Here is a 24,213-nt window from a genome sequence, read left to right on the forward strand (position 1 = left end):
TTTCTCATTATTATCCGAGTTCATCTTATATAAATTAGAAATTAATCTTAAGCACTTAAAATTTATCTTGGGGTAATTGTCAATTTCTCAGACGAAATAACATAACATAGAATAGCATCCGAACTCGCATGACACAAGATCAGAGCATACCAATTAAAGCTTCAGCTTCATTAAAGCTTCGTTTTATGGCACTTTTTGTCTTGCTGTCTAGCAACAATCTACCTCTAGCCTGCGACACGTAGGATTGAAACGTTAGCTATAATTTCGCTTCTATTTATAGATTCGCGTGCTTCCAACAGCTTCGCTTTTGCATCGATTGACCAATCAGAGCGATGCTATCCCATTGATATATCGCTTACTCCTTCAAAACCATCGTCTATGACAGGTAAATCCGGTATGCCGGAGATTTTTAGCAGACAAAATTTAACAGACATAATTTCAATCATATATAACTAAAAATACGTAGATTGATACATTTAAATCGAAACTTAGAAATATTTCCAATCAAATGATGAAATAATATTAATAATTGGTGCAAAATAGACTGAGCTGTAGGTATTTAAAACCTGACCGCATTCCAACGTGTATTTTTCCTTGAGTTTCTAATTTGCAACCTTATATAGAAAATAAAGATGTAAAGATTGACGTAGGACTGAATTCGAGATGTGTATAGATAACAATTGATTTGATACCGTTTTACTATTTAAAATTTGTGGTATTGAAATGGACCATTCGGTTTCAAAAGATTGCGTTTATATTTTATTTTCTCTGTGACGCTTACCGCGCTCCACAATTGACATGGCGGGCCTCGACGAATTACGCAAACTTTCGTTATCGCGCTTCCTCTTGGCCCTTACCGCGTAGTATTTTGCCTGCATGGATTGCGACATGTTCAAAATTTCACCTATCTTGTACAAAGATGAAACTAAACGATTGGCTACATTTCTTTTATATCTTCAAAATAACTGCTTTAAGCTCCGCTCATATTAGGTTTTGAAAACTAAAGCGTTTGGGAAGTTGCTTCATGAAAGATTTCCGATATTAAACTGTCATAATGTTATTTGGGACTCATTTCTAGTTCTTAAAGGTGCCATATTGTGGAATTTTCTCCCATATTAAACACTGCTCGGTGCATTTACCTGGAACTCAAAGCAACTAAATGTCGGTTTTATTTGCATCCATTTAATGCGCAGTTCGCACTGCGAACGGTTCACTATACTGATTATTTTATTAGATTTTTTCTAAAGGATTTAACAAATTGTTCTACTACAAGACCAATTGGCGACAATATACTTGACCATATTATTTATAAACTTGACGACGTTAATCGGATTCGCAACGACACAATATTTAATGAACTTAGTTACCACTTTCAAATCTTAACAACTTTCAAAATACTGGCTGATAAAGAACCTATGACGTTAACGAAAAAATCATAAACTATAGTCAGGTAAATCATGATTTTTCTAATTTTATTAGTAGTATTGATATCATTGAGGACGCTGAAACAGTTCTTCAATCTCTAGTTTTCGTATATAACTCTCTACTCGAACAACATAACAGATCGGCTGAAAAGTTCGTATCGTTTCTATGAGAGGGCGCCACTAGAATTAAATCCATACCATTTTCAGTTAGTACCAACCTTCAAAAGATACGTGTATAAATTTGACAGCTGTCCGATTATTAGTTTGTGAGATATTGCATTTTGAGTGAAGCTACTTTTGTTATTGTGAAAAAAATGGAAAAAAAGGAATTTCGTGTGTTGATGAAACACTACTTTTTGATGAAAAAAAGTGCCGCCGATACCAAAAAATGGCTTGATGAGTGTTATCCAGACTCTGCACCGGGCGAAGCAACAATTCGTAAGTGGTTTGCAAAATTTCGTACTGGTCATATGAGCACCGAAGACGATGAACGCAGTGGACGTCCAAAAGAGGCTGTTACCGATGAAAACGTGAAAAAAATCCACAAAATGTTTTTCAATGACCGTAAAGTGAAGTTGATCGAGATAGCTGACACCCTAAAGATATCAAAGGAACGTGTTGGACATATTATTCACGAATATTTGGATATGAGAAAGCTTTGTGCAAAATGGGTGCCGCGTGAGCTCACAATCGATCAAAAACAACAACGAAAAACCATGCTGAAATTGAACGAATGGGGCTTCGAATTGCTCCCTCCTCCACCGTATTCTCCAGATTTAACCCCCAGTGACTTTTTCCTGTTCTCAGACCTCAAGAGAATGCTCGCAGGTAAAAAATTTAGAAGCAATGAAGAGGTAATCGCTGAAACTGAGGCCTATTTTGAGGCAAAGGACAAGTCGTACTACAAACATGGTATCGAAAAGTTGGAAGATCGCTATAATCGCTGTATCGCCTCTGATGGCAATTATGTTGAATAATAAAAACGAATTTTGGCAAAAAAATGTGTGTTTCTATTAAACGATACGAACTTTTCAGCCGAACTGTTACAAGAATAATAACTAAAACAGTCGCAGTGAAAGGTAATCATTGTCCATGGATAACCTTTGATTTATGGACACTAGTGAAAATAAAAAGCAGTTACCTCAAACATATTGAGGCAAGCCCTCACGATTAGCATCTCGAACAAATGCTATCACATATCTCTAAAAAGGTCGATTCCATGAAAAAGGCGAATAAAAAATATTATTACGAAAACCTTCTCACTAACGTACCTCATTCGAAATTTTGGACAAATCTTAAATCTACGTTCGAACTAACAAAATATACGCTTGATCGATAGGGGCAACAACATTAATGACAACAAGGAAGTTTGTGATATTTTCAACAATTTTTTTTTCAAATATCGGTAACGAATTAGCTGAAGCTATTCCTGTAAACTCATCTTTTTGTCCAATAAGTAATGTTCGTCATGTTTGTGATTCTATTTTTTTACGTCCTTCATCTATAAATGAAGTGATACTGTTAATCCAAGATTTGGATAGGAGGAAGAGTAACGGCCCTGATAACGTCTCTGTCAGTGTACTAAAACATAATTCATTTGCATTCGCTAAAATACTCTCTCAGTGGTTTAACGTGATTATTCAGACCGGTTACTACCCTGATTGCCTCAAGGTGGCTAAAGTCATTCCTGTGTTCAAATCGGGTGACCGTTGTGATTGTAATAATTACCGTCCTATATCTACATTGTCCGCATTCAACAAAATATTTGAAAAACTTCTAGACTAGATTTATCCTCTTTAAATTCCAATATGGCTTCAGACAAGGTTCTAGCACACATACCGCTATAATTGAATTAGTTGACGAAATTATAAGCGAGATCAATAGTAAAAATATAGTTGGTGCATTATTTTTAGACCTTAAAAAAGCTTTTGACACATTAGATCATAGTATACTTTTGGACAAACTCGATTGCTATGGTATCAGGGGCATTGCTAATTCAATTATCCGTAGTTACTTGACTAATACAAAACAATTTTTATCCATCGAAAGCGACAGCTGCAACCTTGCTCCAATAAACATTGGTGTTCCACAAGGAAGTAATATTGGACCACTATTGTTTCTTTTGAATATTAATGACATAGAAAATTTACATCTTAAAGGAACTCCACGGCTATTCGCCGACGACATAGCTTTGTTCTATCCTGACAGTGACATCAATGCTATTATTAACTCAATGGAAAGTGATTTCAGAATTCTTGATCAATATTTTAATGCGAACTTATTATCATTAAATGCCACAAAGACTAAGTATATGATTTTCCGTTCCATAAGGAAAACCATACCAACGCATAATCATCCCCAGCTCGGACACAATATTATTGAAAAAGTTGACTATTTCAAGTATCAGGGCATATATTTCGATCAAAAATTAACCTGGGCTCACCACATAAAGTTTGTTGCCAATCACGTGGCGTCGTACTGCGGTATTTTATGGAGAGTCAAGTCTTTTGTTCCCCAGCGTGCTCTATTAAATTTTTATTTTGCTTACATCCATTCACAACTCAACTACTTGGTATCGGTGTGGGGGGGCGAGCCGCTAGTTCTTATCTGAAGAAACTTCAAACTCTACAAAACAGATACTTAAAAATCATTTTCAATAAACCCTTACTATTCTCGAGTCTATTGTTATACTCTGACAGAAACCATAATGTTTTATCAATAACATACTTATGTGATGTCCAAACGTTGCTATTCATCCATGATAATTTGCATAACTCCACAGTTCACCATAACCTACAGTTCCCAACTATATCCCGTTTTCGAACAACACGCCTTAGTAACAATTTGTTTCGTGTTCGAGCAGTTACAAGCCTTGGTCATCCTTTTTGTTGGTCCAACTAAATATAATGCGGCTAGACTAAAGTATCATTTTAAGCACAGACTGAACGAGATATTTAGCTAATGTAGTTTTTTGTTTTATAATGTATTTGTCGTCATTAATAACTAATTTCCTAATATATTTGTACTTTTTTCCAACATAGCGTAGTAATTAAATTGTGGATCACTTAAAAGGTAATCTTTTCCACTGGGACTCCACTTTATGTTAATAATAAATTGCACATCAAACCATGAATAAATAGAATCTCAGGGGACTTTGTATCAAAATTAAATTTGTATTTCTAGTATTACTATTGCCAGTATTTATTTGTTTCTTGTTTTCCGCTGAGACTAGTTGCGTCCACTACCAGGGGGCTCCAAATTGAAGCTTTTTGGTGTGTTGTGGGCAAAAAAAGGAATTATTTTTACTTCCGATTTGCATATTTCCAAGAAAAATAATTCTAATAGTCGACCCTGGGCTTTTTCTGTGTTGCTCACACTTCGGTGTGTTTTTCTCGAATGCGAACGATCAGCAGTTGGATGATGACGCAATCGCTCATATATTTCAATATTTCATTTATCTCAATGTTTCAGTGAAAAAAAAACTGTCAAAATTCTGTACGGGATTCGATATTAAACACTGTTCGGAATATTTTTCTCGAACGCGATGTAGCAAAACGAAAAGTGCACAAAGCTAATAAAATTATTCAAGATTTGCACTAAATGGATGATTTATACCTTCGTTTTGCAAAGAAGCAATCTCAATAATTTTTTTTAGATAACATTTAAAGCCATTACAACGGCTGATTTTGTATTATGTTACCTGTCGTTGTACATTTTTCGTTTTCTTTTTCTCCAATGCAAACGACTACCAGCAAGATGATGCAATCACTTTTGTTTGAAGCGAAACTCACACTGCGAATGTCTAACAGCAGATATGTTCACAGTAGAACTAGTTGTTTTATTCTGCGGCTAGGCTTGAGGAACGGAATCTCATATTCGCCGAAAGCACCAGTTGAATAATGTCGAGTGTAGTTCCACTGTCTTAGCGTAGATGGCAGTCTGCACACTCGATGTGTCTATTTGTAGGTTCGGTTAATTTTGATATTTCGTGCTCGGACCTATTTTTTCACTATTTAAACAATGTTTTCCTAATAAATTAATAACAATCTTACATCTTTTCCATTTGTTTTGTGAAAGAATGAGAGAAAATACTCAATCAGGGGAAAAGTTATTGAGAGATCAAATCTAGAGTAATTTCGTTACACTTTCGCTACGTCAACATTTGCTCTAGAAAACCCATAATCACAAGCGCGATAATATTGAGATTGTGCTAGTGTATAGTTTCCAAAGAACCGAGTTAAAAACCGTAGATATACTCCGAACGAAAAAAAAATATATCTCATATTGTTTTTTTACAAGCTTACATCACTTATGTGAAACGTTGATTTAAACATGACTACGATTAAGAGTTGTCATCCTTCACTGTCACCAACTCACCACAATGCAGTAGACTCAGAACATTCATCGTCGATCCGCTTTACACAAAGGAATTGTCAATCAGTATCTAATTTTCATTTGAATACTACTCATCATCATCATCATTGTCTATTGAATTATCGATAGTGTTGCAAAAATCTCAAAAATCTCTGTTGTGGACTCGAGTAAGAGACGCTTCAAAACGTTTCTTTTACAGTTCCGGTTTGAATCAAACTCAGAACAACTGGACAAACGAAAACCAATAATTAATTGAATTAAATTGAATATACTTAAAACATGAAACTTCACATTAAAAAGCTTATAAAAATATCACAAAACAGTTTTCGAATTCGCTAAATTCGGGCTCATCGTTACGGACCGGGACAGCCCATAACCAGTCTCGTTTTTTTTTGTGTTGAATTCCGAACGAATCGGGCGTACAAAAAAAGTGCAATAAAATTTATGATGATGACACGATAAACAGATATAAATATGTACCGGAGCGCTAATCTCGTTCGAACGAAAGGGAATAATAATAATATTATAAATTTATGGATCGGGTAGCGATTGTTAATTATCGTCGTTATAAAGACAGACACCCACGCGCGATGCGAAACCGTATCAGCGATTGCACTCGAAGCCTCGGGCAACTGAAAGTAATAATTTTAATGGATAAGCATATTTAGCTGTCTGGATGTTTAATGCAATTTGTCTGTAAATAATGATTAACGAGCTACGTTGACTGGAAATGGAGAGCACATTTATGGAATGGAAGGGATTGCAACGAAGGTGTTGGCAATTTTAATTAGGGACTTCCAACTGGATGAAAACAAAATTTTGGGAGTGCACTGGATCAAAACTGTTTATTGTGCATGGTCCGGTGTCCTCATAGTCTCGTACTCTCCGTCAAATAAATCAAACTAACTAAGTCGCAGTACGACTCTAGCTGCTGACGTAATCATTAGTGCGAATGTCACGTTCCATTTATCCGTACTAAAGAAGAAATGAATCATCTCTGCGTAGAGCTGCTATATAGCCATATGGGCTCATTTTCTTTTTGATTTCATTTGACTACTGTATGTGCGCAAAATGTCACGGCAGAACCAACCAAGATCCCTGGCAGCTCAAGTCCGACTCGCATACGGTACGCGGACACAGTGCTCAAGTACTTTTTGCATCATTAAAATTCACAAGCATAAAAACTCCCTATTCACGCCAGCTCATTCCGTAGCAAAGTGTGTAAATTAATTACACCGTCCACCATTCTGTTCTGAGCTGAGGGCAAAGTATTGCGCACTGGTCACACCACTGCCGAACAGACACAAAGACATACATTATCCACCAACACTCCCACGAACTCGTCAGCAGTGGACTACATTTCCACTGTCTTGTGTGTGCATGCCACTTTTCCCCCATCCACAAGGCGAAATTCCCGTTTTTCTAGAGCCGAAACAGAGGCAAAAAATCTCACCAACAGCTCTCCGGACGACTCCGGTTGGCATGCCCCAGTGAATTACGAGTAGCAAAATGAATCAAAGCATGAATATTAATTAAGTTTAAAATTAGTTTTCTCTTGCTATTCTCATGCCAGTTTCCATTTGCCGCTTGTGGAGAAAAATTTACCGCTCGAAAACTCCGATCTACTTCTTGTACTGCATTTTCAGGGCGGCTACTGGAGGTTGCTCCTTACCTAAGAAATTAGGAAAAATCTTCATTCATTCGCAGTTCGCCAATTTGTTAAATGGAAATTATGAACTTTTCCTGGCGCGACGCCAAAAGTCATGTCAAATAATCCCGCACCGAACCGTTGTGCAAGTTGAGTGGCCTTCAAGAATCGGTTCGCCTACCTTCGGCACGACCGCTGGGGCCGGTGGTCTCCGTCGGGAGGAAACTACCGCAGTAGCAAAATAAAACCGGAAGCTGCGAGGTGGATGACGGAAAGAAACCGTTTCGGAATCATCGTAATAGTAGGGAAATTGCATAATAACGAGCGACGGCGAATAAATTGCTTCCCAAATTAGGTACAACGCGGTTGAGGGCACTGCAGTAAAACGGTAAACTTAATTAGGATGTTCGGGAGTGAGATAACGAGTTTAAGTGAAATTTACTAGATAGCAGAGAAGTAAGAAAACAATTAAGTATTGAATCAGTAGAACAGTAGAAACAGCAAAACAGTAAGTTATATAGTAGAAACAGTCGAAACAGCAAATCCAGTTTAAAAAATAGTACAAACAGTAAAACCAGTCAAAACAGCAGAAACAGTAAAAACATCAAAAACAGTAAAACAAGTAAAAACAGTAAAATCAGTGAAAACAGTCCAAACAGTAAATATTGTAGAAATAGTAAAAACGGTAAAACAGTAAAAACAGTCGCAACGGCAAAAACCGTAAAAACAATAAAACCAGTAAAAACAGTAAAAACAGTAAAACAGATAAAAACAGTAAAAACAGTAAAACCTGTTTTAATACACCTAGTGGTGTAATGATGCCTTTCTCATATCAATTATACTATCATATATAATACTGTGGTATTCTTCAAAATAATTTTATTCGATTCTTAAAAGAATAACCGAAATCGGGTTGTTTGACCGTCTACTGATAAAAACTATCAATTGGAAAAGATTTGAGGTCGATTTACAAATTTTTTTAAGGTTTTTCCCATTTTCAGTGATGGTATAGAATTGCTAACCCACTTTACCCTATATTTCCGGATCCGGAAGACGGATCCGCATGAAATTCAGGAATTTCGCATGGGACCACTGGACCTTTCATTTGAACTTAAGTTTGTGAAAATCGGTCGCGCCATATATGAGAAAAGTTAGAACATATATTTTCTTTTTTTTTGCACATTTTACCCCATAACTCCCGAACCGGACGTCAGATACAAATAATATTCTGGAAATTTTTATGGAACCTCAAGAACTTTCATTTGAATCTAAGTTTGTGAAAATCGGTTCAGCCATCTCCGAGAAAAGTTAGTGCAAAAACGCGTTACATACACGCATACGCACATACACACACAGACATTTTGCGTACTCGACGAACTGAGTCGAATGGTATATGACACTCGGCCCTCCTGGGCTCGGTTCAAAAGTCGGATTTCACAGTGATTGCATAACCTTTCTATATAAGAAAGGCAAAACAGTAAACAGTAAGAACAGTAAAAACAGTAAAAACAGTAAAAACAGTAAAGACAGTAAAAACAGTAAAAACAGTAAAAACAGTAAAAACAGTAAAAACAGTAAAAACAGTAAAAACAGTAAAAACAGTAAAAACAGTAAAAACAGTAAAAACAGTAAAAACAGTAAAAACAGTAAAAACAGTAAAAACAGTAAAAACAGTAAAAACAGTAAAAACAGTAAAAACAGTAAAAACAGTAAAAACAGTAAAAACAGTAAAAACAGTAAAAACAGTAAAAACAGTAAAAACAGTAAAAACAGTAAAAACCGTAAAACCAGTAAAAACAGTAAAAACAGTAAAAACAGTAAAAACAGTAAAAACAGTAAAAACAGTAAAAAACAGTAAAAACAGTAAAAACAGTAAAAACAGTAAAAACAGTAAAAACAGTAAAAAGAGTTAAAACAGTAAAAACTGTAAAAACAGTAAAAACAGTAAAAACAGTAAAAACAGTAAAAGCAGTAAAACAGTAAAAACAGTTAAAACAGTAAAAACAGTAAAAACAGTAAAAACAGTAAAAACAGTAAAAACAGTAAAAACAGTAAAAACAGTAAAAACAGTAAAAACAGTAAAAACAGTAAAAACAGTAAAAACAGTAAAAACAGTAAAAACAGTAAAAACAGTAAAAACAGTAAAAACAGTAAAAACAGTAAAAACAGTAAAAACAGTAAAAACAGTAAAAACAGTAAAAACAGTAAAAACAGTAAAAACAGTAAAAACAGTAAAAACAGTAAAAACAGTAAAAACAGTAAAAACAGTAAAAACAGTAAAAGCAGTAAAAACTGTAAAAACAGTAAAAACAGTAAAAACAGTAAAAACAGTAAAAACAGTAAAAACAGTAAAAAGAGTTAAAACAGTAAAAACTGTAAAAACAGTAAAAACAGTAAAAACAGTAAAAACAGTAAAAACAGTAAAAACAGTAAAAACAGTAAAAACAGTAAAAACAGTAAAAACAGTAAAATCAGTAAAAACAGTAAAAACAGTAAAAACAGTAAAAACAGTAAAAACAGTAAAAACAGTAAAAACAGTAAAAACAGTAAAAACAGTAAAAACAGTAAAAACAGTAAAAACAGTAAAAACAGTAAAAACAGTAAAAACAGTAGAACCAGTAAAAACAGTAAAAGAAGTAAAAACTGTAGGATGTTCGGGAGTGAGATAACGACTTTGAGTGAAATTTACTCGATAGCAGAGAAGTAAGTAAACAATTAAGTATTGAATTAGCAAAAGAGTAAAGACAGCAAAAACAATGAAATAGTAAAAACAGTAAAACCAGTCCATCAGTAAAAATATTAAAAATAGTAAAAACAGTAAAAATATTAAAAACAGTAAAAACAGTAAAAACAGTAAAAACAGTAAAAACAGTAAAAACAGTAAACTGAAAGAGGGAGCAATTAATTGAAGGCCGCTCTCTTATTCAATTGAAAGAGATATTTTATTTCAAGAGATCAACTGACGGTAGTGGTTGAACTGAGCTTCGATTCGAAGAGAAACGAATGAAAAACTGTTTGCTAAATGATCGTCAGCGAAGGTTGTGTGTTAGAATGTGAAGTTTACTGCCGTGGAGTGATCGTCAATGTGTGCTATATTCGAGTTCAATTAAATTCAATGACTGGTCCTGACCGAACGTCACCAAACAAAAATTTCTGCGTACTGCGGCATGGTTCTTCGAAAACAAATCATCACTAATGGAAGAAGCAAATCATGCATACGCACTTCTATGGTAACATGATTCATCTACACTATAATACTTGATGTAATTTGTGGTCCACATAGTGTATATTGTTGTTGTTCCAAACGAATTATATTGCTTTCTATTTCCCATAGGAATATTAAATGTAACGAATATTGTTGTTTCTATTTAGTTGAAGTAAATGCACTTGTTTTATATCGAGATGCATTTGCTCATTGAGCAACGTATCAAGTTCTTGAAGTGAAGGACGAATGCTTGAAGTCAATAGCGGTTGTATTTTTGCAACCCATAGTGTTTCGTTGGTAAGGTTTATACGATGTTTACAATCACTACCGTGCTGGTGCACGGTTTCCGGATGGCTGTCTCCTTTCCTGGGTTGACGCCAGTCAGGAAAAGCAATGGGAACACTTTGATCGGTAGTGGTGAGTGTTACGTATTGCGGTATTATAGGTCAATATTGTCAATATTGACAATATTTTCAATAATGTCTAGTTGACTTCATAATTTGTAATGTTCACTTGCACTTGTTTAGTTAACGATTAAAAACTTCAGAAATTACCCGACAAGCAATAAAAGTCTTCAAAAATATGAGATGAAAGTTTTTCACTTCGTTCACTTGATTGAGATTTGTTTTCATCTCATTTGGTTTCGCAAAGTTGCCAAGTTATCTCATAATGTTACAAAACAAAAATTGTGTTTCTTCTTCAAATTATCATCAAAAGGTATGTTTTTGGTATCCATGACATTATTAATTATATTATTGATATTATTATTTCAATAAAACTGTTTCGGCTTCGAATATTACCAGAAAGAGCGTGTTAAATACTATTGAAATAATCATTGTGGCAAATCTAGTAGCACTGGTTTCATTCTGCTATACGTCACAATAACACTGTTAAGTGTGTGTTTCATCGGCTGTGCACAGCGATGCCAGATATTTTCTTAGAAAATATGTATTACTTTGCATAGAAAGTGTATATCTGTTTTCACTAATAACATGTGCTTTGTCCGTTGATTAATAAACTTTTAAATAATCACTGCAATCAATTACTAATAGATACTCAGAGAGAAAAGTCTAATTTTTTACCTCTCACTTTTTAGGAACCTGTACAAATCTGTATTAAAATTAGAAAATCTGTATAAAATCTGTATATTGTAATCTATACAATACAGATAAATCTGTATAAATGGCATCTCTGGCTCTGCATTTTGTTTTAAGAAGGGCTAATGCCTCAATAGTAACAATTCCGTTTTTGGTTTTATTTAAAGTTCACCAAATCAACTTTGCAATAAAATTTTAAATTTAAAGCGAAAGGTAACGGAAACGATCGCAAATTTTGTAAACGTGGAAATGATTTCAAACTGGTTCTAAAAATATCGTGTGTTGTCTCATAGCTGACATTAGGCCGTTTTTAAGAAGAATTCTGACATTTTGAACCTGAGAGTGTAATAGTGGAATATTTTGTTTTGATTGCTGTCGGCATTACTAATTTATAGGATGAATAAAGGACCAACGATAGGATGGATAAAAATCCATTGAGATGAAATTAGGAGCAGAGTAGTGAACACATCATAAGTGTTTTTAGCTGTTTCATGAATATTAGTTAAATTTTCAAGAAATGTGAATCAATTCTCAACCTGGAGCAAGGCGAATGAAGCAGTAATATGAAAAAGTTATAGTGATTTTAGTTACTAAATCGGGGTTTTGAGACGACGTTCTTACAGATGAGATGACATAGGAAGCTCTTTCTCTACTATCGATAAAGATAGATAATTTGTTTTCGACTGTGGTTGAAAACTAACGAAATAAGGTTCGTGCGACATTACGTCTGGATTCCATCAGTGTCAGAGTTTATCTGTTGAAAGAAAACTGGAATATATTTCTTTTTATGGAGGAATCGTAGATATGAAGGTCTCAATGTTCATTTTTACCTTTCTCATATAGAAAGATTATGCAATCACTGTGAAAACCGACTTTTGAACCGAGGGTCGAGTGTCATATACCATTCGACTCAGTTCGTCGAGTACGCAAAATGTATGTGTGTATGTAACGTTTTTTTGCACTAATTTTTCTCGGAGATGGCTGAACCGATTTTCACAAACTTAGATTCGAACAGACTCTGTCAGCTTGGAGCGAAGTCAATCTTCAGTTCAGCAACGCCATCGCACGGCATCACATTCAACATATCATGTCAGTGTAATTCTTTTAAGTAAATCAATTATGTAATATTGTGAGTCATAACCCATTCAAGAAAACAACAGCAGAAGTAATAATTATATTTTTTGATAGATATCTTTTGAATGCGCCGTGACAAGGCAATTCGAAGGGAATGCATAACATTTGAGCCGAACACTTTAAATTACATCCATTACATCAACGCCAATCGCCTCTGCTGATTAAGTGCAAAAAAGTTTACCTTTCTAACTCAGAGTACCTTTTATGTACGGACATCGACATTGGCCCCATAGAAAAGCCCATATTCGCCAGCAATCAAAATTGTATTGGGATGAAATGGAAAGTCATTGCTCCCAGGCATGTCTAGACAAAAACAAAACCTCTCACCTCATTGCGTCACTGAGCTATTGCTTCAGCAAACGATAATTGGAAACAAAACATCTCATCGGGCCACTTATTTTAATTAAAACTCAAACAGAATAATAACAAAACAGCAAACAAACAGCACATTCGAAACACAAGTACTTGTTCGGCCGGCAGCCCACGGCAGCAAACGCTACATCACCTTCGTCATCTTTCATTATCACACTCGCTGCGCCTTATCTTCTTCGACATCTCGGCCAAAGCACAGAATAGGAACACCATCTCTGCTCCGAACGAACAGACCAGTAGTCCGGCAGTAATCGCGCAGTACGTAACACACCACACACTACCGGATCAAAGCAATTCCCATTGCCCCTCCTGACTGGCCACAACTCTCGGATGAGCGTCAACCCGGGAAAGGAGACAGCTTCTAGAAACCAAGCACCAGCCGGGCGGTGGTGATTGTAAACATTGTACTAGATATACTTTATATACACACTTGCACTGCGCTTCGACACACGCCTGCCCGCTCCTGTTGTTGGGTTACTCGCGCAAAAACAGGGCCTCCCCCTCTTTCTTCTTCTTCTCCTCCTCCAGGGACGATGGTAGCGGACAATAAACAACTTACCCATGTGGGAAGGTGGGTAAATATGGTGCAAAAGTGTACGACTGCAACACGTCAATTAAGTCCACTTATTCGATTTACAAAAGGCGCAACACACCTCGCTATATATGTGCATAATTTGGCACGGCACACAGGGGACATGGCGAGTGAAAATGTGCAAGCAAAAATAAAAAAATTAACGATCTCCAGATAGCGAACCATCGCCTGCAGCCGTAGGATAAACCGATGGGTGCTGAATGTTGGAAAAATCCTAACGCTTTCAAGATTTTCCTTCTCTACCTTTTTTGTGCGTAATTTGGTTAGGCCGATTATTTCCGAGATATATGCGGATAATTTGTGGTTGGATTGGTCGTGGGAGTATGGACACCTGGGCACCGGAAAAGAGCGGGCGGGCATAGCGTAGTGAGTCAAAACAGGCTACCTGTGTTCGATTCTCAAATCAGTGTAAAATTGTACTATTCGCTAAATTAAATAAGATAAAAGCATTTTCAGAAATGAGTAGCAAGTCATTAGACTTCACTTACTTGGTTCTGAATAAAACTTTGTACACGTTTTCAGTTCGACAAACGATTTGTTTTATTTGTTGATAGAGATCAATTCGATTCAAAATTGATTTTCGAAAAGGGTAGTTGAATTTTTGCATAAACTTCCTACGAATCGTTCTAACTAAAAAGCTGTATTTTGCACAAAAATAGTATTCAAAAAGCAGTTGTTGAATATCACAAGTTGCACGCGTTTTCATGAATTAGAAAATGATCGCGAAAAATGGAATTAAAACCATCTGTATCTTCTCAATAATAAGAGATAGATAGTTTATCTAAAATATTGTAGAAAAACTATTTCTTCGAATTAAAAAGTTAGACTTTCTTGTGTATTTACAGTGAGTTTTGGAACATGGCTTGTCACTTTAAAAAAATCTTCATAATAAGCTGAGAAACTTTTGTCAAGACATCAAACAACTCAAATCAACCGTTATAGCATAATAAAAGAAAGCAAAATCATATTACCACCATTAGCAGCAGTGGTGCTAGATATATTGCGGAATGAGCCATTGTTCGCACCTTGTGTCGGTTTTCCTTTAATAACTTTTTCTACAAATGTCGTATTGTTTTGCTGTCTTTGAAGTTTTTCTTCCCCGATAAATTTCCTACGAAAACGACACATGCACTGATTTTTAGAGTTCATAGGTTGATCTCCACCCCATTTTTTTGTAAAAAGTGAATTTCTCCATACTGAATCCCATACAAATCTTAAACCTCGGGCGCGAAAAAATAGTTTCTCCGATCGAGCTAAAATTTTACATAGTGCTTATGGGACCCAAAAGGAACACGAAAAGTTTGGTGGAACTGAAATCAATGTTTTGTCCCACCCTAGTGCACACACAGACATTTCCGATCTCGTCGAACTGAGTCGAATGGTATATAAGACTATGGGTCTCCGATGCTCCATTCGGAAGTCGGTTTTTCCAGCAATTCTAATACCTTTCTTTAGAGAAAGGCAAAAGTTTGAACAAGGAAAAGTTTTTGTTTTCAAATAACTTTTTTTCTTGAAAGTGTCTAACTTAAATTTTGACTGTAGGTAAGGAACATAATCACCTATCTTGTAAAAAAAAATTTTTTTTCATAAAACCTTTGTTTTGTAAGATTTGACAGCTTTCGACTATACTGAGGTATTTCTTACGCGGATTTCTGAAGTTACGCACTTTTTTATTACGCGGATTTCCGATGTTACGCGGTTTTGTTTACGCAAATTTCCGAAGTTAACCAGTTATCCTCTCTCTAATCCTTAGAAAATTTCCGATCTTTCTGAAAAATAAATTTTTTAGATTACACCAAATGTAATGAACAATAAAATATCTGACACCACTTGAACACTCCGAAGTCAACAAAAGCATGCAAACACATCAAATTGAAATGGAAATCAAATTTAGAAAGTGCGAAAATTTTATAATTAGAATCTATTAGACTGTACATCTTCACTAAACTGATTAAATTCACTTCCGGTTCGCATATAACAAAGGAATCTGATAGTTTTTTAGTTAACAATAGGAGCCATTAGAAGGGTTGATTTTGAATAATGTTCCCCATCGTTGTCCACTTTTCGTTGTATTTTTCTCTTATGCAAACGACCAGCAGCAGGATGACCCAATCGTTCTTGGTTCGTTGTTAACCTTTTTTTACCTACCCAGGTACGAGAAAGGTGTCATGAGTTTTCTTTTCTAATACTCGTTACATTTCAGAAAACTTTAACTTTGAATTATTTGTGCTAAGCAAAATCCATTTCTTTAATTTCTCTTTCAAAAATTTCCTCTAAGTGAGGACAACTTTATATTGGAATTAAATTTATGCAGAAATTTGCATTTGCCCTTACAAATAATTAGGAATAGCAACGAGAAAACAAAATATGAATACCCTACCTCCCAAGGACGAAAATATTTGCCATCTAATTGCATTTTGCCACGTTTCGCATCATCAGTGAATGGATGAAATCTCGACACCGAAATCTGCCTTCAGCACTCATAACCTAGAAGGGTCGCTAGTCTGCTGCAATGGCGTGCTTCTTCTCCCATGATGCATCTAGGATGCTGTGAGGATGCGGACGGAAAGGTTTCTTGCAAACGACCGAACCAGACAACACAGGAAGCTCCCGGTAAAATTCATTTAGAATGCTCAAATCCTCGGTTCTTCGGGTCACGGTAGGGTGGTGCAACATAAGGAAATTGGTTACTTTTTTTTTTGAATGCCACACTAAATTATGCCATTTCGTATCAAACGAATCAACACGTAGATAAATTCTGATGATGATTTCCAGCTGAGAGCCACCCCAAAGCAACGAGAATGAATACAATGCAAGTCCTTTGCTGGTTTGCTCATACGAGTGTTATGATTTATGTACTGTACGAGAACAAGACTACACTGTCGGATAGATTATGGTAGCTCCACAAGCACTACGAACTTCGGTATCTTCGATGGTTGCAGCAGTCTTGTCCTGCAGATAGTTAAATCGGCTGTGGATGCTTCCTACGTTGTCCGTAGGTCCGACTGGTTCGACCCTCGGGGGCAAAGTTTAAACTCAAATCGGTACGAGATGATTGGAATTTTTCGTTGCCGAGCCGAACCAATCGGGCGGTCGGAGGGGTTTGCTTTTAATTGAAGTTTAATAAAGAAGCGTAGGGTTTTGTTCGTCAATCTTCAGGCGGTAGCTGTTTCAGGCGTGCGATCAATAAATGAAGTAATCAAATTTAGTGTTCCGTTAGGGGCACGAAATTACCTACCTCGGTAGGATATGCAATTTCTCGTTTGGATTGTTAGAATAATTTGCCTTCAGGGCAAAATCGAATTCAGGGTTTGATTAAACTTATGCTTTCAACGACGACTCCGAAGAGTCTAATCATAAAATACTTCCCGTTCGTGCGAAAAGATGTTTGGCTTTCTCGTTATTAATTTGTCTATCTATTAGGGTTAGCTTTTTCATTTGTCAATGCCTACTTTTTAGTAGGCGCTGTTCATAAATAATTTTCTGCTTTGATAATAAATGTGGGTGAAATATTTTCTAAAGGATTGAACCCGAGTGCAATGATGTTTGCAGTAAATTTCTGGGCAGCCAACTCCCGAAAGTGTAAGCACTAGCAAATAAATTCCGATCAGCTGACCTTTCAATCATTTAAAACTGTATACGACGAACGATAAAAAAAACTACAAGGATCAGCCTCATGGGGTTGTTCGAGCCATTGATGTGGAACAAGGCAACCAAAATGTCTAATGTTCTACAATCAAACAGTTCAATCAATCGTCACACTTCAATCCGCAATTGCAATTGCAGAGTCTGTCTAGATTGATCTTGATTAGGAACTAACACCGAACATTGTTTGTTTTATGGCCGACGAAATTACACCAATATCCGAAATTTATGCAATTATATCTTTGTACATACTTGCGTAACGACTTTGATATTAAAGCTCCTCTTCGCCAGTCTTGTGTTCAAGTTTTGTATGCAAACAGTTATTTTTATAGCGTTAAGTTTCTCTACCATTCTGCGATTTCGGTTGAAGCGATAAACGTTTTTCTTATTATCAATCGAGTTCCTCTTATATAAATTCGAAATTAATCTTAAGCACTCAAAATTTACCCAATTTCTCAGGCGAAACGATATTACATGGAATTTCATCCGAGCTTGCATGACACAAGTTCAGAGCATACCAATTAAAGTTTCAAATCGTTTTATGGCCAGGGTTGCGAACGGTACTGGAGAATGACACGAAACAGTATGTTTTTGGTTTTGGCAAATTTTTCAAAATTTACATCGAAAATTTTATAAAACCATCCGGTACTTGGACGATGGCCTTAAAGCAGTTCAAATTGAGCTACCATCTCCGCCTAACAGTTCAATTTGAACCCCTAAGCAAACGCAAAGCTTATACTATTTATGTAACGACTTTTTGGATATTGCATCCCTCTGCAATATTGCAGCGGGATGCAATATCTAACGGATAAAAAATACCATTATTTTTGTGAATTTTTTTAAGAGCTATCGTTTATAAAAATAAATAAAAATGTTTCATTATGCAGAAAAGCATCATTCGGACAACATTTTGTAATTTTTTTGTGGAAAATATTGAAAAATAAGGCGATGAAGAAGTATTTTTGAGGACGCTTCTTAGAAATCATGATTTTCGGTGTCCACTGTATCTCAACGGACACTAAACAGAAGTGAACAAATCTAAGCAGAATAGTTGTAGTGTTAGGTGTTTTTGTAGACCGCAACGTTTTTGTTTGATCTTTTTTTATATTTCAAGCTTTTGATGGTTGTTTAATGTCAAAACTAAGATTTTTCACGTAAAAATCCGCCATTTTGTTGCTGTAAAACCTCCTCAAAGTTACAATTACTTAGAAACGGCTGAACCCGTTTTCATACATTTAAATTCGAATGGAAAGTTTTTTAGTTCCATAGCCTGTTATTGAATATTATCCAGATCGATCTTTCGGCTCGGGAGTAACAGGGTGCAAAAATATGAAAAAGTGCACTCGATTTTCTAGCTATTTAAAAGACTTTCAAAACTAATTTGGGAACTCCAGTTTAGTTGATCTGCATATTTTCGAGATTTTGATGTAAATTCAAAGTACTTTCCATTTAGAGCTGTTTGATCAACTACTTTTTGCCACCTTCATAACATACTTCTTACGGCAGAAAAGACATACACCAACGCGATCTGGAATAACTCCGGTGTTTTTGGACCGCTGCGGTTCCGTATGAGTCAGCATGGACTAGAAAAAAATCTGGTCTTTTTGACACTGGACGCATCGAAATAGATCAACGGTATCAAGAGTTATGATTTTTTGAAAAAATAAATCCTTTGAAAATCCCTACCCGAGCGTTTGAGTGTTAAACTGAGGCCCGTAGGGCCAAGTGTCATATACTATTCGACTAAGTTCGTCTAGTAGTAAAATGTCTGTGTGTATGAGTGTGTATGTGGTTATGTTACGTTTTTTACAAATTTGAATTTAAATTAAAAGCTTTATGATTATATACAAAACTTCTGAATTTCATTTGGATCTGACTTCCGGTTTCGGAATTATAGGGTAAAGTGTTTTAAAATTTTATACCATCACTTATAAGGACGAAACAAAAACATAAATAAAAATCTAAATCATCATCAAAACTGCTCCAATCATTATCAGCAGACGGCCAAACAAACCTTTTGGTTATTTCTTCCAAAATCGAAGACAATTATTCTGAAGAATAGCACAGTATTATATATGATAGTATGATTGATATGAGAAAGGCATCATTACCTCACTAGGTAAATTAAAACAGGTTTTTTCTTTATAATTTCTTATAGTAAAACATTTTAAGAATATTCTGTGAAATTTTCAAGCCTATTGGAACGAAATGCTTATTCCATTCGGCGAAGAAGCAAAAGTTAGTTTCCAGTTTGGAGTACACGATCACTTTTTTTCGATTATCCGGAATTCTGTAACGAAGATCCGGTATACCCAAAATAAATATATTTGGTCATCAACTAACCAAATCACTCAAATTCAAGAATTATACGGATGAAATTTGGTAGGATTATATGGGGTTGTGAGACCTTTCATTTGAACTTACGTTTGTGAAAATTAGATAAGCGGTATCTGGGATAATCGATTGCACGTTTTGAGTTCATTTTGCACATTTTATCCCGTAATTCCCGAACCGGAAGTCGGATCCAGATTAAATTCAATAGCAACCTATGAGACTACAAGGCCTTTAATTTAAATCTTAGTTCAAAAAATTGGGTTGAGCGTTCTCTGAGAAAATCGAGCGCACTTTTTATTGATTTTTTTGCACATTTTACCCCATTACTCTCGAACCGGAAGTCCGATCCGGGTAAAATTCAGTTGCTCACTATGGGACCAACAAACATTTTATTTGAATCTAAGTTTGTGAAAATCGGTTCAGCCATCTCCGAGAAAATCGAGGGCATATTTTTGTTACATACACACATACAGACCCACACAGACATTTGCTCAGTTCGTCGAGCTGAGTCGAATGGTATATGAAATTCGGACCTCCGGGCCTCGGTTAAACAGTCGCTTTTCACAATGACTGCATAACCTTTCTATATGAGGAAGGCAAAAAAATAAATGATTTTTAAAAAGTATTATTCAAAAACTAAGATTTTTCACTTGCAACAGTTGCACTATCACTCGAAACTGTTTCGTCCAATTAATGTAATATAAGTTGTCTGATACACATTGAAGTTAGACTGTTTTGAGAGCAACACTTAGGCACCGCATCCTACTCCCAGTGATGGCAACTATATCAATTATATTATAATAAACGAAAGTCCACAAAACAAAAAAAAACTGTTATTTTCGGGTACAGATTTTCAATACAGAATGTTTATCCCCCGATACAGATTTACAGTTTCTCTACCTAGGCTTTGGATGATGAGCTACAGGGCGCGTACCCCCGCTTGACGGATGGGGGTGGGAGTCAATTTATACTTCGTATTGTCAGAGTCGGTCCATACCGAGATCGATCGTTCACTTATAAATGTAAAAAATGAAAATTATTATGTTATCTCGATCAATCACGAAGTGGACAGGACTAACACTGCTTGAAATTGACAATAGGTCATAGGGTGATTTCGGGCATTCTTATACCTGGAATTGGTCACCAGTTTCAATTATCCTGGTCCAGTTGGGATGAATATTAATATATCATATTCGTCCTGAACTGGCGAATTGAATTCAAAAAGGAGGACAATTGTTATCAGGAATGGGAGTAAATTGACATCTTAGAATCGTTAAGGAACTTTCAAACCTTTCCGGTAAATAAAGATCAAAAAACAATCACATAATTTTAAGCAATCCTTTCATTGTGTACTTTCCTGGGCAATCTAGTGTTAAATTCGCATCCTTACATTATATAATTTAACATGCTCACTAACACCTGATTTTATTTAGTTTTCTTGACGAGAAACGAGACTGTTGAAATAAAAGATTATCATCAAAGATTCAAGACCAAGAAAAGAGAACCCAAGAATGTCCCAGAAAAATGAAGAAAAATAGGTATTTCATGTAATAACCTAACTTTTGGTAAGTTACGATATGGTAAAAAATAAGGTAAATGCACTACAATTTTTACTATCACTTTTATTATTATTATTATTATTATTATTATTATTATTATTATTACTGTTATTATTATTATTATTATTACTATTATTATTATTATTATTATTATTATTATTATTATTATTATTATTGTTATTGTTATTATTATTATTATTATTATTATTATCATTATTATTATTATTATTATTATTATTATTATTATTATTATTATTCCTTTATTCTTGATAATCTATCAGCTTGAGATATTAACAGGTTTCTTCGGCATAGTTAATAGAAGCAATGCAATGGGGGAAAAGAAAACGTAACGTAACATCGACAAAGATAGAAACAATCAGAGTAGATTAGAATGAATAGTGTTAGTAGACCAAAAATATCTACATTGATTTGGGAACTTTAAAGTAATAATCGTTTGCACATAAAAGACTATGTATAGGAAAGCAGGGCCAAGACCGAAGCGGATACAATGCGAAATTTTCCAAAGTTTCAGCGACGAGGACATTTAAGACGCAAAAGCAGTGGGTAGGATGACAAAATACCAATACGATACAGACGCACGACTCAATGATTGACTGGTGAAGCACACACTTCCTGCCCAAGTGACAAACTCTCTGGCAAACTTGCAATAGAAGTTATTCGTATCTTTCGTTGCAAATTGATAACCGTAAAGGGAACCTATCAATGATAGGCCGGTTTCCTCCTTCGTTGCCAGTGTTCATTTGGGCATCATAGCCTAGTTCGTCCGGTATGGAAAGTGCGAAGCGTTGTAACCACCCCCCTCGGCCAGAGTAGCCCATAAAGGAAAAAAAAGAATGTTGATCCCCCGATACAGATGTACATATTTTTCTAATGAAAAATAAATACTTGACTGTCACAAAATTGAATGGGTTCGAGTCTATTTTCCATTGATAAAAAATTATTGAATAATACTGCACGGATAATAGATTTTTATGCCGGTAGGGGAGAGGTGGCGATTAGTGCGCACCTAAACTTTTTGAAGTGTTACAAATTAAATATTACTTTTTTCAAGATCGCAAACACGTTTACGGAAACATAAAATCTTGTTTTTCAATATCCTCAAATGAACGATTACAATTATTATGTTGCTTACGAGCATGAAAGCTACAAAATAATCATGTTTTGTTCCTAATAGTGTGCAAGGTAAGGTAATAGTGCGCAATAATGAATTTTGCTTAGTACTCGAATACTCGAATTTTCCGTAATACTCGGAATATTATATATTATTTTCTAATGACAGTTTTTTTATTTACGTCTGTCGTATTGGTATAAAAATAATAGGGAATTTTAAATGAAGTCGGATAAAGTTATTTGAGTCAAATCTCAATATTAACAGGAGCTCACAATGAGATGGGCACTAATATGTACCGCGCACTATTACCCACCTTTCCCCTACCATGATTAAAAAATCATGAAAATCAATAGAAATATCTTCTCATGAGATCATGCCTATAAGTCATGATGATATGAGCAAAATGAATGTTGAATAACTCATCTTCCATAAAATTTTTCAAGATATAAGCCATTTTGCTCATAAAATCATGATCTCATGCGAAGGCATGTTTAAAGATTTTCATTTTTTTTATTCAAAGCGAAGTCTTGACATTACATTCCTTTTGTGGAATTTGGCCTTTCTGTTTCAACAGACTTCGCAGCCGATTCATAGCGTACATAATCATTTCATGGGTAGTACTACGATCCTACTGACACTAAGAACCCTACTAGGTCGGGGCTCAAACATACGACAACTAGCTTTTACGATTTTTCGCCCTTTTTAGTGATGGTAAAAAAATTAAACACACTTTACCCTATATTTCGGGATCCGGATGAAATTCAGGAATTCCATATGGGACCGCACCACCTTTCATTTGAACCTAAGTTTGTGACAATTGGTCCCGCCGTTTATGAGAAAAGCTAGAACACATAGTTTCATTTTTTTGCACATTTCACTTTATAATTCCGGAACCAGAAGTCAGATTCAAATAATATCCAGGAATTCAATATTGGACCACAATGCCTTTTATTTGAATCTAAGTTTGTGAAAATCAGTTCAGCCATCCCCGAGAAAAGTTAGTGCAAAAAAACGTTACATACACACATACGCACATACACACACAGGCATTTTGCGTACTCGACGAACTGAGTCGAATGGTATATGACACTCGGCCCTCCGGGCCTCGGTTTTAAAGTCCGTTTTCACAGTGATTGCATTACCTTTCTATATGAGAAAGGCAAAAATTGTTTTCTTACCTTCAAACTTACATCTACGCAGATATTCCAAAAGAATTTTCCTGCCTTTTTGTTTTTGTACAACCTGTCGGGAACCCTGTTCGACACTGAAGAAGTCTACAAGTAGTAGACAAAATCTGCCCTCAAAAAGAAGATATCCAGTAGAACTTTAACAGGAAGCATATCTTTATTGATTGCCAAAAACTTGAACTGCTCGGCATCAACCGTTAAACAGGAGGAAAGTCTGAATCGCAATGTGTACGTTTTGCCTGCGACTTGTCAAAGCCTACCAATTTCAAATTAACTGCTAGAGCGACATAGCAGTTCAACCTGAGCCGGCAGTAAGCCACTTCATTTTTTTTTGTTATTGAAACATCAATATATACATTGCGATATGGCACAAATGAAAGAAGTATTGCTCAAATAGAACTGAACTTTACATACATCTGCTTAGCGATGTATGTCAATAACTATACTACACTAGCAGTTCTATCGGAACTACTAGGAACTGATGGGCCGAAGACGTGATAGAACAATTAT

At 35.5% G+C, this 24,213-nt stretch overlaps 1 protein-coding gene across 1 annotated transcript in view; it reads left to right on the forward strand.

The window, feature by feature from the left end:
• The window catches only part of LOC131435654 (mucin-2), a 124,916-nt gene that overhangs the window by 37,235 nt on the left and 63,468 nt on the right, over window positions 1–24,213 (forward strand). The window lies entirely within an intron of this gene.

The sequence above is a fragment of the Malaya genurostris genome, chromosome 3 (assembly GCF_030247185.1).
Source record: "Malaya genurostris strain Urasoe2022 chromosome 3, Malgen_1.1, whole genome shotgun sequence".
NCBI lineage: Eukaryota > Metazoa > Arthropoda > Insecta > Diptera > Culicidae > Malaya > Malaya genurostris.